Raw genomic sequence first — 14,626 nt, forward strand, 5'->3', positions numbered from 1 at the left:
ATTGATCATTCCTTTTTTGGCTCTTTTCTGCCTTTCTTACCCTTCTCTTTTTCACTTTTCAGCTACCTATCAAATTTCCATCTTCTCTCCCATTCCCCATCAGTCCTTTCTCAGCCCTCCATTCCCTTTCACCCCCAATGTAACTCCTCGCCCCTTACCATATTTCTACCATCTGTAATATCTATCCTGTCATTCATTTTCTTGCCACCCTCTCCTCCCCCACGGGGTTCTACCATTCTTGGCGTTTTCCTTCTTCCACCCTTATAGCCTAGCATCATCTCCCTCTCTCTTCCCTCCTGCACTCTCCCCTTAGGTCCAGCATTTTTCCCACTCTCACACACACCTAAACCTAGACACACACACATACCTACCTACATCTGAATATCACTATGGTCACCTTCAAAGTACTCCCCTTGAGAAACTAGGCACCAACGCCATCTCCTAGTCCACCCTTCAAAGCAATTTTGGAACTCTTTTTCTGGAATGGCCATCAGAGCTGTCATCATATTACCCTTGATGTCCTGAAGGCCATCAAAATGTCTTCCTTTCAATGTTTCCTTTATCTTCGGGTGAAGATAAAAATCATTGGGCGGCCATATCAGGTGAGTAGGGAGGGTGTTCCAATACAGTTATTTGTTTACTGGCTAAAAACTCCCTCATGAACAGTGCCGTGTGAGCTGGTGCATTGTCATGATGCAAGAGACACGAGGGACCATTTTTGCACATACCTTTCTCGTGCTAAGATTTTCAATTAAGATTTTCTTAACTGTTTATCTATTGATGTTTACTTGATCTGCTATGCTTCTCACAGTCAGCTGACGATTTTGATGCACAATTCAACAAATTTTTTGCAATGTTTTTTTTTTATCAGTTCTGCTCACCCTGACCTCTCTCTCCTCACAAAAACATTTAATCCATTTGTACACTGCCGTTTTCCTCATGGCATTATCCCCATAAAACTCAGACTAACATGTCCCTGATTTCACTTCAACTCTTGCCAATTTTAACAAGAAATTTAACGTTTGTCCGTTGCTCTAATTCAAGCTCCAACATTCTCGCAATGGCACACAAAAACACATAACGACAGAAATGAACGCCACTCAGCAAGACGTTGGCACGAACATAGCTGTGATACGCTTGTATACCCAGGTTATGAAACCTTACTGAGCTGTTTGTACAGCACTGCCAAGCACACAGTGACAGATTCATGAACTTAATTGTCAGACCTCATATATGTAACTAACATTATTAAATCCTTAAGATAATGATATTTGATGTTTGATTTTTGGTTTTTTTTGAATTTGTAATAGTATTTCCTTCAAAGCTAAGTTCAGTTCCTTGGATCTTTGTAAATTAGAGGACAGCTATGTTATAGATAAGGGATCTGTTGTTCTCACCATCCCTTCCCCCCCAAAAAAAAAATAAAAGTAAGCTAAGTTTAGCTCCTAATTTTCTGCTCAATTTTCAGTTGAATGCAGAAGCATAACACCACTTTTATCAAGCTGCGCTGTCGAAATATGCAAGCTAAATGCCGAACTGCTCATAAGATTAGAATGGTTGGCTTGGTAAAAAGGGGATTAATATAGGTTTATGAGCCTAATGCTAAGCTCCTAACTTTTTTTCCCCTGCCCTAAATTTGCCCCTGTTGCTACCGGTTTTTATACTTCTGAATCTGAGTTTAGTAAAAATTTGAGTATAAATTTAGGTACTCAGCCTTGGCAAATCTTCAGAAAGGCCAATTTAGGAGCAATAAGTCCTTTGACTATTGGGCCTAGGATAATCTCAGCTTGCTCAAGAATGCCCTAATTTTTTTTTTTTTTTAAACAAGGTTATAATGTCACATTGTTATTTTTAAATATACAATTAGATGCACAGTACAATTCTCCCTCCGTATTCGCTGTGATAGGGGATTAACAGAACCGCAAATACTGGAAAACCGCAAAAAACCTTTTTTTATATGTTATTTGCTGTTTTCTATTAAAAATCATCGTGAATATGGTGAAACCGCGAATAACATGGTGGGAGACCTGGCCTGTTTCTGAAGGAGAGGCAAAACAGGGTGAACAAAGTGCTGGGAATCGGCGATTTTCTCTGTAAACGCTTGGAATCAGCGATTTCTGTATGCAAGGTGATGTAATTTTGGGGGAGGAGCCAGCAAGCTAAAAACCGTGAATAATCAAACCCTGGAATGCTGAAACCACGAATACGGAGGGAGTAGTGTATGTCTTGTAGAAGATAAGAAAAAAAATGAAGCCTGGAGAGGGAGCAAGAGAGCCAGTAACTATTTTATGGAAGATCAGGTACTTAGAAATGCATAGGGATTGATAAAAACTTTGTTTGACGAAATCACATAGGGCTCCTTTTACTAAGGTGCGCTAGCGGTTTTAGCGCGCGCTACAATGACGCACGTGCTAGACACTAACGCCTCCATAGAGCTTGCATTAGTATTTTCCGTTTAGCACTGGGTTTGCACGCGCTAATCACGCCAGCGCACCTTAGTAAAAGGAGCCCATATTGTGCTAGTAAAACTTAACCCTACTGAAGCCTCCTACGTACTCTGGGAAAGTGCTCATTAAACCTGAAATAGGAGTGGAAAAAGCAATTGTTAAAATGATGTTCAAACCAGTCAAGAAAAAATTCCTACTTTTATCTTGGGTCATTGTCAGATGCAGCTGCTTTACTTTACCAGTTGAAGGGCTGAGTGCAGTAGGAACTGGGAGAGTTTACACTAGAGAATGACACGGGGCCAATTTTTTCCCTGTCCCGTCCCCACGAGTTTTGTCGCTGTCCCTGCCCTATTCCTGTAAGCTCTGCCTTAACCGTTCAAGCCTCAGACACTTATGATTTTAAAGTGTTTTGAGGCTTGTGCAGATGAGGACAAAGCTTGCAGTTAGAGAATGACAGGGGGGACAAATTTTTCTCCTTCATAAGAACATAAGCAATGCCTCTGCTGGGTCAGACCTGAGGTCCATCATGCCCAGCAGTCCGCTCACGCGGCGGCCCAACAGGTCCAGGACCTGTGCAGAAATCCTCTATTTATACCCTTCTATCCTCTTTTCCAGCAGGAAACTGTCCAATCCTTTCTTAAATCCCAGTACCGTACTCTGCCCTATTACATTCTCTGGAAGCGCATTCCAGGTGTCCACCACGCGTTGGGTAAAGAAGAACTTCCTAGCATTCGTTTTGAATCTGTCCCCTTTCAATTTTTCCAGATGCCCTCTTGTTCTTTTATTTTTTGAAAGTGTGAAGAATCTGTCCCTCTCTACTCTCTCTATGCCCTTCATGATCTTATAAGTCTCTATCATATCCCCTCTAAGTCTCCTCTTCTCCAGGGAAAAGAGACCCAGTTTCTCCAATCTCTCAGCATATGGAAGGCCTTCCATCCCTTTTATCAGACGTGTCGCTCTCCTCTGAACCCTCTCGAGTATCGCCATATCCTTCTTAAGGTACGGCGACCAATATTGGACGCAGTATTCCAGATGCGGGCGCACCATCGCCCGATACAACGGCAGGATAACTTCTTTCGTCCTGGTTGTAATACCCTTCTTGATTATACCTAGCATTCTATTTGCTCTCTTAGCGGCCGCTGCGCACTGTGCCGTCGGCTTCATTGTCATGTCCACCATTACCCCTAAGTCCCTTTCCTGGGTACTCTCATTCAATAACATCCCTCCCATTGTATAGTTGTACCTCAGATTTCTGCTTCCCATATGCAGTATTTTACATTTCTCAACGTTGAACTTCATCTGCCATCTCGTCGCCCATTCCCCTAATTTATTCAGGTCTCTTTGCAATTCTTCGCAGTCCTCTTTAGTCCGAGCTCCACTGAATAGTTTGGTGTCGTCTGCAAATTTTATTATCTCACACGTCGTCCCTATTTCTAGATCATTTATGAATATATTAAATAGTACTGGCCCGAGCACCGAGCCCTGCGGAACACCACTTGTGACCCTCTTCCAGTCCGAGTAGTGGCCCTTCATCCCTACCCGCCAACCAGTTTCTGATCCATCTATGCACATCTCCGTCCACCCCATGGTTCTTCAGCTTCCGAAGTAGACGCTCGTGAGGCACCTTGTCAAAGGCTTTTTGGAAATCTAGGTATACGATGTCTATGGGGTCTCCTTTGTCCGTCCGTTTGTTGATTCCTTCGAAGAAGTGCAATAAGTTAGTTAAGCACAATCTCCCCCTGCAGAAACCATGTTGGCTTGGTATCAGAAGTTCGTTTCTTTCCAAATGTTCATCGATGTTTTCTTTTATCAGCGCTTCTGCCATTTTCCCCGGAACCGAGGTCAGACTCACAGGTCTGTAGTTTCCCGGGTCACCGCTTGATCCCTTTTTGAAGATGGGCGTGACGTTGGCTATCTTCCAATCCTCTGGTATCACACCTGTTTTCAGGGATAGGTTGCAAACTTGCTGCAGTAGTTCCGCTATCTCCTCCTTTAATTCCTTCAGAACCCTTGGATGGATTCCGTCTGGACCCGGGGATTTGTCAGTTTTTAGTTTTTCTATCTGCCTGCGCACATCTTCAAGGCTCACTTCCATGGATGTTAATTTTTCTGCTTGATTTCCATTGAAGAATTGCTCAGGTTCCGGTAAGTTGGTTGTGTCTTCGTTCGTAAATACAGACGAAAAGAACATGTTAAGTCTTTCTGCGACTTCTTTCTCCTCCTTCACTACCCCCTTCCTGTCTCCATCATCCAGCGGTCCCACCTCCTCCCTAGCTGGCTGTTTCCCTTTAACATATCTGAAGAATGGTTTGAAATTTCGTGCCTCCCTGGCTAGCCTCTCTTCATACTCTCTTTTGGCTTTTCGAACCACTCGGTGACATTCTTTTTGATACTTCCTGTGCTCCTTCCAGTTCCCCTCAGTTTTGTCCTTTTTCCATTTCCTGAATGAATTTTTCTTATTGCCTATCGCTTCCTTCACTATTTTAGTCAGCCATACCGGGTCTTTTGTTCGACTCTTTTTTCTCCCCTTTCTGAATCTGGGTATGTACAAATTTTGCGCCTCGCTCACCGTGTCCCTGAAAAAAAGCCAGGCATGTTCTACCGTTTGCCATTTCTTGGAAGTGTTCCTAAGTTTCTTCCTTACCATTTCCCTCATTGCTTCATAGTTTCCTTTCCTGAAGTTGAAAGTTGTTGCTATGGTTCTCTTTCCTTTCGGTATTCCTACTTCAACTTTAAACTTGATCATATTATGATCGCTGTTTCCCAACGATCCCACTACTTCCACTTCCTTTGCAGGGCCCATTAACCCATTTAGGATTAGATCCAGAGTGGCATTTCCTCTCGTCGGTTCTCTAACAAGCTGCTCCATGAAGCAATCTTGTGTAGCCTCCAGAAATTCTGTGTCTCTAGCGCATCTGGAGCTTCCAAGTTTCTAGTCTATCCCGGGGTAGTTGAAGTCTCCCATAATAACTGTGTAACCACTTTTGCATTCTCGCTTCATCTCGGTTTCCATTTCTCTGTCGATATCTCCGGTTTGCCCGGGTGGACGATAGTATAGGCTCATCTTTATTTCATGTCCTTTCCTATCCGGTATTTTAATCCATAGCGATTCCAGCTTGTTGGTCATCTCCACTGTGTCCATTCTTGTCGATTGTATGCTTTCTTTTATGTATAGGGCTATTCCACCTCCTTTCTGTCCTGACCTGTCCTGGCGATAGAGCTTGTACCCCGGCAGTGCTGTATCCCATTTGCTTTCCTCATTCCACCATGTTTCAGAGATTCCAATGATGTCTATGTCCTCTGCATTGGCCAAAGCCTCTAGTTCCCCCATTTTGTTGATTAGGCTCCTTGCATTAGTATATATGCAATTTAGGTCCTGGCATTTTGTTGTCTTCACTACCTTTCCCTGTGCTTCGATCCTTGGTGTCTTCTCTTTTGCTGCACTCTTTCTAACTTCCTCTTCTGGGTTAGTCGACTCCTGTAATTTGTCCCTTGCTTCTTCCCAGCCTTTTTTCCCCTTAGTATCTTCATGGGATACCTTCTTCCGAATCGTCGACGCTAGGAATTCATTTTCCCGTACCGTCCTGGCGAGTTCTTTTCCTGTCCCATTCCTGCAAACTCCGTCCTCATCTGCTCAAGCCTCAAACACTTTAAAATCATAAGTGTTTGAGGCTTGTTGCAGTAAAGGCAGAGCTTACAGGAATGGGACAGAGACAGTGACAAAACTTTCAGGGACGGGACAGGGAAATTGAATCCCTGCGGGGACGGGGAAAAATTTGTCCCCGTGTCATGCTCTAGTTTATATTGACAGGGTGACTTGTGCCATTTCAGCTGCCATCGGGAGGAATTAGGAGGGCTGATTATCAAGTGCCACTATTTCATTATTTCCAGACCCTCCCGTATAAACCACGAAAGGGAAGGCCTGTGTACTAAGCATTTGGGGGGATAAGTTCAGAAAGGACACACTTGTGAAATGTCAAAGTATAAAATGAAGGAAAAAATAAGTTAATAGTAAATCGTGTACCTGAAGAAAAAAAAACAACTTTCGACCCATATAAGTTCTCTTAAACTGTTGTTTTGTTGTCTGCATAACACACCCCAAATAATGTAATCATGAGTCCAAGTGCAGTGATTCTAGGGATTTTGGGGTTTAAAAATAAAATATGCATTGTTTACATTACAAAAGTATTTTAAAAAAAAATTTTTTAACCCTGATCTGTTGCTGTTGAAGAAATGTCCCCTATCTCCTGACTCTGGCGGTGTTTGAACAATTGTCTACTTGAAGGTTAGTATGGCAGTTAATTCCCTCATCATTCCTTAAAAAAGGGTCCACGTTACACAAAACGGCCTTCCTTTTATGAAGGACCAAAGAGGAAACTAATTAGGCAGAAAGGTTGATACAAAAGGCTGTGTGGTACAGGGCGTGCCCTGCACTCAGATTCTAAAAGGATGTCATCACGTTAAAAAAATTGGCCTTTATGTAAAAGGCCAGGAAATGACACAAAACAGCTGAGTAACAAAAAGCTCCTATAATTTAAGACCAAACAGAAGCCCTCACAGCACCTGGGTTCCAAATTTCCCAGCAGCACAAACTCAATGAGAAGAACTCATTGTGGGGTTTTTTTTTCTTTCGCGATGGCGTCCTAGGAGTGCACAACATGCACGCTCCTTACACTACACAGTTCTCGGATGACACATCTTTGCCTGATGTTTTGATGTTTCCATTGTTTCACTCCTTCAGATAGGAAGGACAAAGCAGCATTGCGAAATGTGGACCCTTTTTAAGCTGCTATTAAGATGGTCTTAGGAAAAATCCACTAGGATAAGCAGCACAAAATCTGGTGTACTCTTTTGGACCTTGCTGGGGGGGGGGGGGGGGGGGGGGCTTTTGACCTGGAGTGGCCACTGTTGGAAACGGGATACTGGGCTTCACTGTCCCAGTATGGCAACTCTTATGAGAAGCCACCTGAATGATCTGTAATGCTTCGGTTGACATAAACAACGGTTTGAAACACTGCCAGCCTTGGGGTAGTGTTCAAGTAAAGCTTGCTTTTCAACAGAAGCAGTTAAGCTTTCCTTAATTATATCATAAAAGACTGAATACAAATTTGAAAAAATAAACTGTTTGGTGTTGACTAAAGAAATAGAGAGCTCCCTGTAAATGTGATGGTCCTATTTTATAAATTTAAGTATAAAATGTAATAGCCGTTTGCAGATTTTATATTTTCAAATGTTTTTGTAAAGGTAACATAGAGTCCCTTTTACTTAGTAAAGGGACCTCTTAAACTCTTATGTGCATTTTAATAAAAATGCACTCAGAATTTGGGATATATTTACCCTGTTCCAAACAAAAAGCTCCTTTTACAAAGCTGCAGTAAATGAGATGCAGCCCATAGGAACTGAATGGTCTGCATCACATTTGTTACGCGGGAATCGCTACCGCAGCTGTGTAAAATAGGCCCAAAGTGTAAATCTGTCTATTTATATAAGTGCATTCCTGTGCACATTTACGAGTGTATGCAGTCGTGCATTTTTTTAAAAGCCCTTTCCACATGTAGAACAGGCTTTACCCGCTTATAAATTTCCCCCTTCTATGTTTGCAGTTATGTTTTGAAGATCCAGTTGCTCACAGTCCTTGATACCATAGTTTACTTGCAGTTGGGGTAATAGGTGTGACATCAAGGATAACAGACTGGAATTTTGAGATGATCCCTCTCTGCTGGCTTGAGAAAGATTAACTCTTCTGTATGAGGTAGTGATGAGGGAGGAGCATTGGGAAAACTAAGTTATGAGGTACAGATTTTTGTTTACTTCACCAGCCTCCTGGACTTTCATACTTCCTTCACAGTAACCTTGGGCCAAAAAAATTCAGGGTAGATAAAGAGAACTGGGGTGAGATTTTTGGACCAAAAATGGGGGTCTTGGCTTTTGGGTCAGCGCCTGCCCACCTACCCCCCTCCTGGACTAAAATGGTTAAGGGGCTGGAGGAGCTGCCGTACAGCAAAAGATTAGAGAAACTGGGCATCTTCTCCCTCGAACAGAGGAGATTGAGAGGGGACATGATCGAAACATTCAAGGTACCGAAGGGAATAGACTTAGTAGATAAGGACAGGTTGTTCACCCTCTCCAAAGTAGGGAGAACAATAGGGCACGCTCTAAAATTGAAAGGGGATAGATTCCGTATGAACATAAGGAAGTTCTTCTTCACCCAGAGAGTGGTAGAAAACTGGAACGCACTTCCAGAGTATGTCATAGGGGAAAACACCCTCCAGGGATTCAAGACAAAGTTAGACAAGTTCCTGCTGAACCAGATCATACGCAGGTAGGGCTAGTCTCAGTTAGGGTGCTGGTCTTTGACCAAGGGCCGCTGCGTGAGCGGACTGCTGGGCACGATGGACCCAACAGCGGCAATTCTTATGTTCTTTAAAAATTTTTTTCCTCCCTCCTGCCTCCCCCTGTGTATCTTTTTGAATCCCTGGTGGTCCAGCAGTGTACCAGGCAGTAGTGAGCTTTCTGCACACCTGCTCCATGCTGATCCCCTCACTGAGTGGCAGCCTCGAGTTCTCATGGCCCAGCGGTGTACTTTGGAACCAGGATTGTGTTCTCTGCTGCTAAGCATTACAATATCCTCATAGTAGCACCTTACTTTTTATCTGATGACACAGACACACATTAAAATGCAGGCATTGACCGCTTATGAGTGTCTCTTTATAATCAGCATTTCAGACTTCTGAGGCAGGCCCCTTCAGGCCAAAACATGATTGTGTCGAGTCTTGTTACATAATAAAGTGATTGGGCACCAAGAGTTACCTTTGTTGTTGTTTCTTGCTTTCCAAGTTCTAGGAAGTCACTGTCTCCTGTTTCTCCAAGATCTAGCTAGTGTTACCATACATCCAGAAAAACCCAGACATGTCCTCTTTTTAAAGGACTGTCTGAGTGTCCAGATGGCTTTCTTCAAATAAGGGGTTCTGCCCGGGTTTAGCCGGCTTTCTCGACTCCCCACCTACCTCCTCCCCAGCCTCTGTAATTGAATCTTCGGGCAGCCGGCAGTGGCAAGGAGGTGAGCCTGCTGCCATTGAGCTTCCCCAGAAGCTGTCTCTCTGCAGGTCCCACCTAAGAGTGAACAGGAAGTCACTGCAGAGAGGTGTCTTCCAGGGCAGGCTGATGGCATCAGACTTACCTTGTTGCCTCTGCAGCCTGCTCAAAGATCCAATTACAGCAGTGAGAAGGAGGTAGATGGAGGACTTGGGAGCTGGAGAAAGAGGTAGTGAGGGGCAGTTAGCAGTATCGGAGGTCAGGGAGGGCTGAAGAATCAACATCAGGAGGGGAGGGGGCTGGAGAAACAGCACAGAGGGAGGGCTGGAGAAGCATTATGGAAAGGTTTTTAGCGCTGGCCAGTGCAAGTGCGCTCAGTGCTCTGCACTGCTCCAACAGTCATAGCGCTAAAAACCTCTCCTGTACTTTTGTAAAAAGGAGAGGTAAGTCTGGTGATGTCTGTTCCCTATATTTCAACTGTTTTTTGAATGATTGCCCTCACTTTGTCATACAATATAGAAGAGACTACATGATTACATGGATATGTTGCTGATTCTGGGGTAGAATCCTGAGGCTCTGTACTGAATACTGTAAGTGAGGAGGCATCTTCTCATGCCACAAACTGAACAGCAGAACAACTGATATCTAAAGGGATCCTTTTATTATGCATCCTGTGGACAGTATAAAGATCTGAAAATTACTCTCTTTCCCTTCCAAGAAAACCAGAAACCATGTAATCTTCTGCAGAAAGAAAAACAAAAACCTGAAGGATCAAAATCCTGGTAAAAGCTGGTCTGTAATATACACTTGTGGGTGATTCCCAGACTTTGTGTAGCCAAAAAATGAAAACAAAGTTCACAGCTGGGTCTCTTGACCTCGGTCAGGCAGCGACTCAGGGGTTCTGGAACAGCTGTCTGTGTGAGGCCTGCTGACCAAGGGCTTGGACTCCCTCCAGTTTATGGCACGTCTTGTGAAATGTGAGGTTTGCTGATTATGGTCTCTCTCGGCTTTTGCTTCTGATTCTTAGTGATCCTGTACTCTGCTGGCACTGAACTTTGATTAGTATGCTTCTTAGAGTTAAGGAAGGATGCATCAAAACTAAACTGAGAAGAAATATTAAAAAAATGAAAAATATTTTCTTGTGGATTTATTCTAATTTTAATAGGCTAAAATCTGAAAGCTTTCTGAATCATCATTGTGTCTATAGCAGCATAAAATTTAGCACTTGAATGGTAAGATAAGAATTTCCATACAGGGTCAGACCAAGGGTCCATCAATCTTGGTATCTTGTTTTCCAACAAGTACTTGCTAGAGAAAAAAAGGGGTAATAGGATGATTATAGAAGTATCATAATCTCATTATTCAAGAAAATGTAATAATTGCCGGTAGTTTGGGGGCTAGTGTGGGGGTTAGCGTGCGCTAAAGCCGCTAACGCGGCTTTGTAAAAGGCGCCCTTAATCTTATTATCCAAAAATGATTTTTATCCCACAATATCTTGACATAAAAAATCTCTTTTTAAACTCCGAATATTACTAAGATAGATGAGCGTATCATAAAGTTTGGGAACTCAGATCACAGGACCTCCTATGATTAAATATCATTTCAGGTCCGCATCCGTTGAACCATTTTTTAATCATATATGTTCACTCCTCCTACCCTATAAATTAATTATATGTGCTATCTGTGTTATTAAAACATGATCTATGGTGTAAATCTGTGTTTTTTAATTAAAAAAACTTATAATCGCTAGTTTCTTATATAGCATTTGTTTTTATCAAAACGCTGGTTTCTTGAATGTCGCCATAACGATAGTGAAGAACGCTACACTTATCTTACGGTAGAACCAGCCACAATCAGCGCTAAATCCAAGGAGTTGACATCCCTCCTGCCATTTTCGCTGCTTTGTGTGTGTATTTTATTTATTTATTTAATTTGATTTCTATCCCGTCCTCTCAGTAGCTCAGAACGGGTTACAAGTCAACGTTCACAGTGGATTACATTGGACAGTATAAATGACAATACAGCAACTTAAGTACAAGTTTGAAAGAAGAGTGATTAGAGGACATCTTGGAGGGGGGTATATCGGGAGATTATATTGGTTAGAAAAGTTGACACTGTAGTATCTTAAGCCCTAGCTTGAAAGAGTGGTGTCTTACGGTCTGCTTGGGAAGGGGCATTCAGAGGGAATTCCTTAGGGGAGAATAGGGAAAGGATTCAATTAGGGAATAGGGAAAGAGTGGCAATTAGTGGAGGTTGGTAAGGAGGGGTCAGAGGGATTGATAGCGGCTGGATTATTAGTTGAAGAGGAGGGGGGTTAGTTGGTTCCCGGTGCTGGGATATCAGGAGAGGGGTTTTTATATGGGGCAGATATGCGTGTTTAACACACGTTTAACATCTATTTTAAATAAGAATGGGTTATTGGAAGAAGAATTGCATTTTTATTATTGATTAAATAAAGGAGTGGGAGGAAAATATTACTTTCAATTAAAGGTAAGTTCAAAATGCTTTTCTTGATTTGTTATATCTTCAGCTTCATATGTAATGCACTGTTACTACTTGAAAATCAATAAAGATTTATTAAAAAAAAAAAAAAAAAAAAATGGTTTCCTGCCCCGAATGGCTGAATAGCAAGAAGCTGCTTTCGGGGCTTCCCCTGCATCTCAGCTGTTCAGGCTTCCCTTTGCTTGCTTTGCGCATGTGTGAGTCACTCTCACACTGATCAATAGGAGAAGAGAGACTCTAGCCTCCGCGTGAATCATTTGCATGCAGATTTTTTGGTATATCGATCGCTCTTCTGCAATTGGCCAGAAAACCGGCCAACAGCGATCCAGTTGGTATTAGCGATTATGTTTAGTGCATCCAGACCTTTGTGTGTCTATAGTAAGTGCTTTCAAAAGAAGTCCTTAACTATTGGCAGGCCTAAATAGATGGAGTTACAGTAATCCAGATGGGGTAGGACCCACAGCCTGCACATCAGAATAAAAGCCCTGAGGATGCAAGTACAGTAGGCACAAACATGTCTAATCTGTCTACCCCTAGCTCTTTGGTTACTACAGAAGGAACAACTTTACTATGATAGTCTAGGAGAATCCCCAAACTCTTCACCTTTGAAAGCACAAAGTATTGGAAAATTCAGTGGTAGGGGAACTTTTTCTTTTTTTTTTCTCTCACCCTAAAACTATCCTGTCTTTGTCTTTTTATTCTATTTTTTAAGATAAACTATTTTCCCTTTAATTATATATGCTGGCTTTTATTAGGCAGCTTTAGAGCATTTTTATCACAGGCTGGCGAGGTAAATGCTCTGACGCTCGTAGGAATTCGAGCGCATTTACCTCGTTGGCTCGCGGTAAAATGCTTTAATGTCGCTTCATAAAAGGAGCCCATAGATTGCGCCCAAAATATTTCAAAGATTAATCAGTCTTCCCTCAGCGTCTCCCCTTTTTATTTTACCTATTGGGTTATTGTATTCAAATATTAAAAACGAGGATAAATTGTTGTCCCTAAAGGGAATGCTTGTTTCTGATCCCCTTTAGAAAGAGTACCCAGAGAAGGCCTCAATATCGTCTGCAGCAGGTTGTCTTTTCGAGGGATTGCACATAGCAACCAGCAAGTTTCACCATGAAATAATCCCCTGTGGAATCTGACATTGAGTCAGGATCTAAGTTTAGCACTGCAGCAGCTAGAGGGTTTAAGTAAACAGCAAGCATGCAGCTTGGTGGGACCTATTCAGAGAGACATTTTATCCCTCGCTGAAAGAATTGTCCAGTGGAAAGCACTGGGGCTGTGGTGCCTAGAGACAGAACCAGGGGAGACTGTGTAAAGAGCTGTAAGATCAGCAGAGGAAACTGCTCCTATGTGAGTTTGGTTGAAGAGCCACTTTATACGATGCGCTGATTAGACATGCTTGGGCGAGGGAGGGATATCATTAAAACATGCATCATTTCCCCTTATTATGTGTTAAAGTATTAATATTAGTATTAATATTAGTATTAATATTAGTATTAATATTGCGCATTATAATACTTTAACATGCGCTTTGTCTGTGCTGGCAGTATTTTTGCATCCTGGGATCATTGCGCTGTAAAGTCTCAGTGCCGCTCTACCACTTCTTGAAGAAGCTGGTGGTGCTAATTCCTCCCCTCCCCCCCCCCACACCTATCTAGCTATTCCTGGGGGGTGGGGTGTAATGGAATCAGAACAGGAGTGATAACATAACATAAAATCAATTTCTAGACCGCATAACCTTACAGAGAGTTCTATGCGGTTTACAAAAGACTAAAATTGAAATACAACAAATGGAATAGCTGAATGCAGATTAATTACCTAAAAACGTAGAAAACAAATAGGTTTTCAAGTGTCTCCTAAATTCTAAATATGAAAATGAAACAAATAATAACGGCTTGAAATCCTTGTCCCAAATTGCTGTCTTGATACGAAAGCATAAGTTCATGGTACTTTTTTTTTTTTTTAATCTTTATTAATTTTCAAATATTAACAGTGCAACACGCAGGTATAAGAACATATAACAAGTCAAGAAAAGCACATTCAACTTACAACTTATCTGAAACTGAGCAGCTAATTTTGGCCGCAGATTTGTTAGCCAGAACCAAAAACTAGGATTTTAGTTGCCCTCCACTGTGTACATGGCAAATGTAATCGCTGATTGTCCAGGAGAGGGTTGCACATCCTGAAGTTGCTTTGGCAAAAGTCAACATTACAGCCTCCAGTGAGACTTTCTTATTCAGAAAACATTGTAGCAACAAGGGCTGATTTTGTCAGGAAATAAAAATAAATTTGCATTAGCATAGTTGGGGTATGGATAAAAATTCTAATGGTTCATCTCCTGCTTTAATTTCCAACCTCAAAATAGCTGGCCACTGAGGTGAAATATTAGGGGGCCTAATGCCATGCACCTTTCAATCCCTTCTCCAATATCTGTTAGACAGAAAATGATATCATCAGATAAGGGAGGGAGGCAAGAAGAACTGAGAGGGGACATGATTGAAACATTCAAGATATTGAAGGGAATTGACTTAGTAGAGAAAGAGAGACTTAGTAGAGAACGAGAGGGCATCGTTAATGTTAGAAGGGAAAAGATTCCGTACAAACGTAAGGAAGTTCTTCTTTACCTAGAGCAGGGGTGT

At 42.2% G+C, this 14,626-nt stretch overlaps 1 protein-coding gene across 20 annotated transcripts in view; it reads left to right on the forward strand.

Moving 5' to 3' along the window:
- SVIL (supervillin) overlaps positions 1 to 14,626 on the forward strand; it is a 483,923-nt gene that overhangs the window by 186,427 nt on the left and 282,870 nt on the right. The window lies entirely within an intron of this gene.

The sequence above is a fragment of the Geotrypetes seraphini genome, chromosome 2 (genome assembly GCF_902459505.1).
Source record: "Geotrypetes seraphini chromosome 2, aGeoSer1.1, whole genome shotgun sequence".
In the NCBI taxonomy this organism is placed as follows: domain Eukaryota; kingdom Metazoa; phylum Chordata; class Amphibia; order Gymnophiona; family Dermophiidae; genus Geotrypetes; species Geotrypetes seraphini.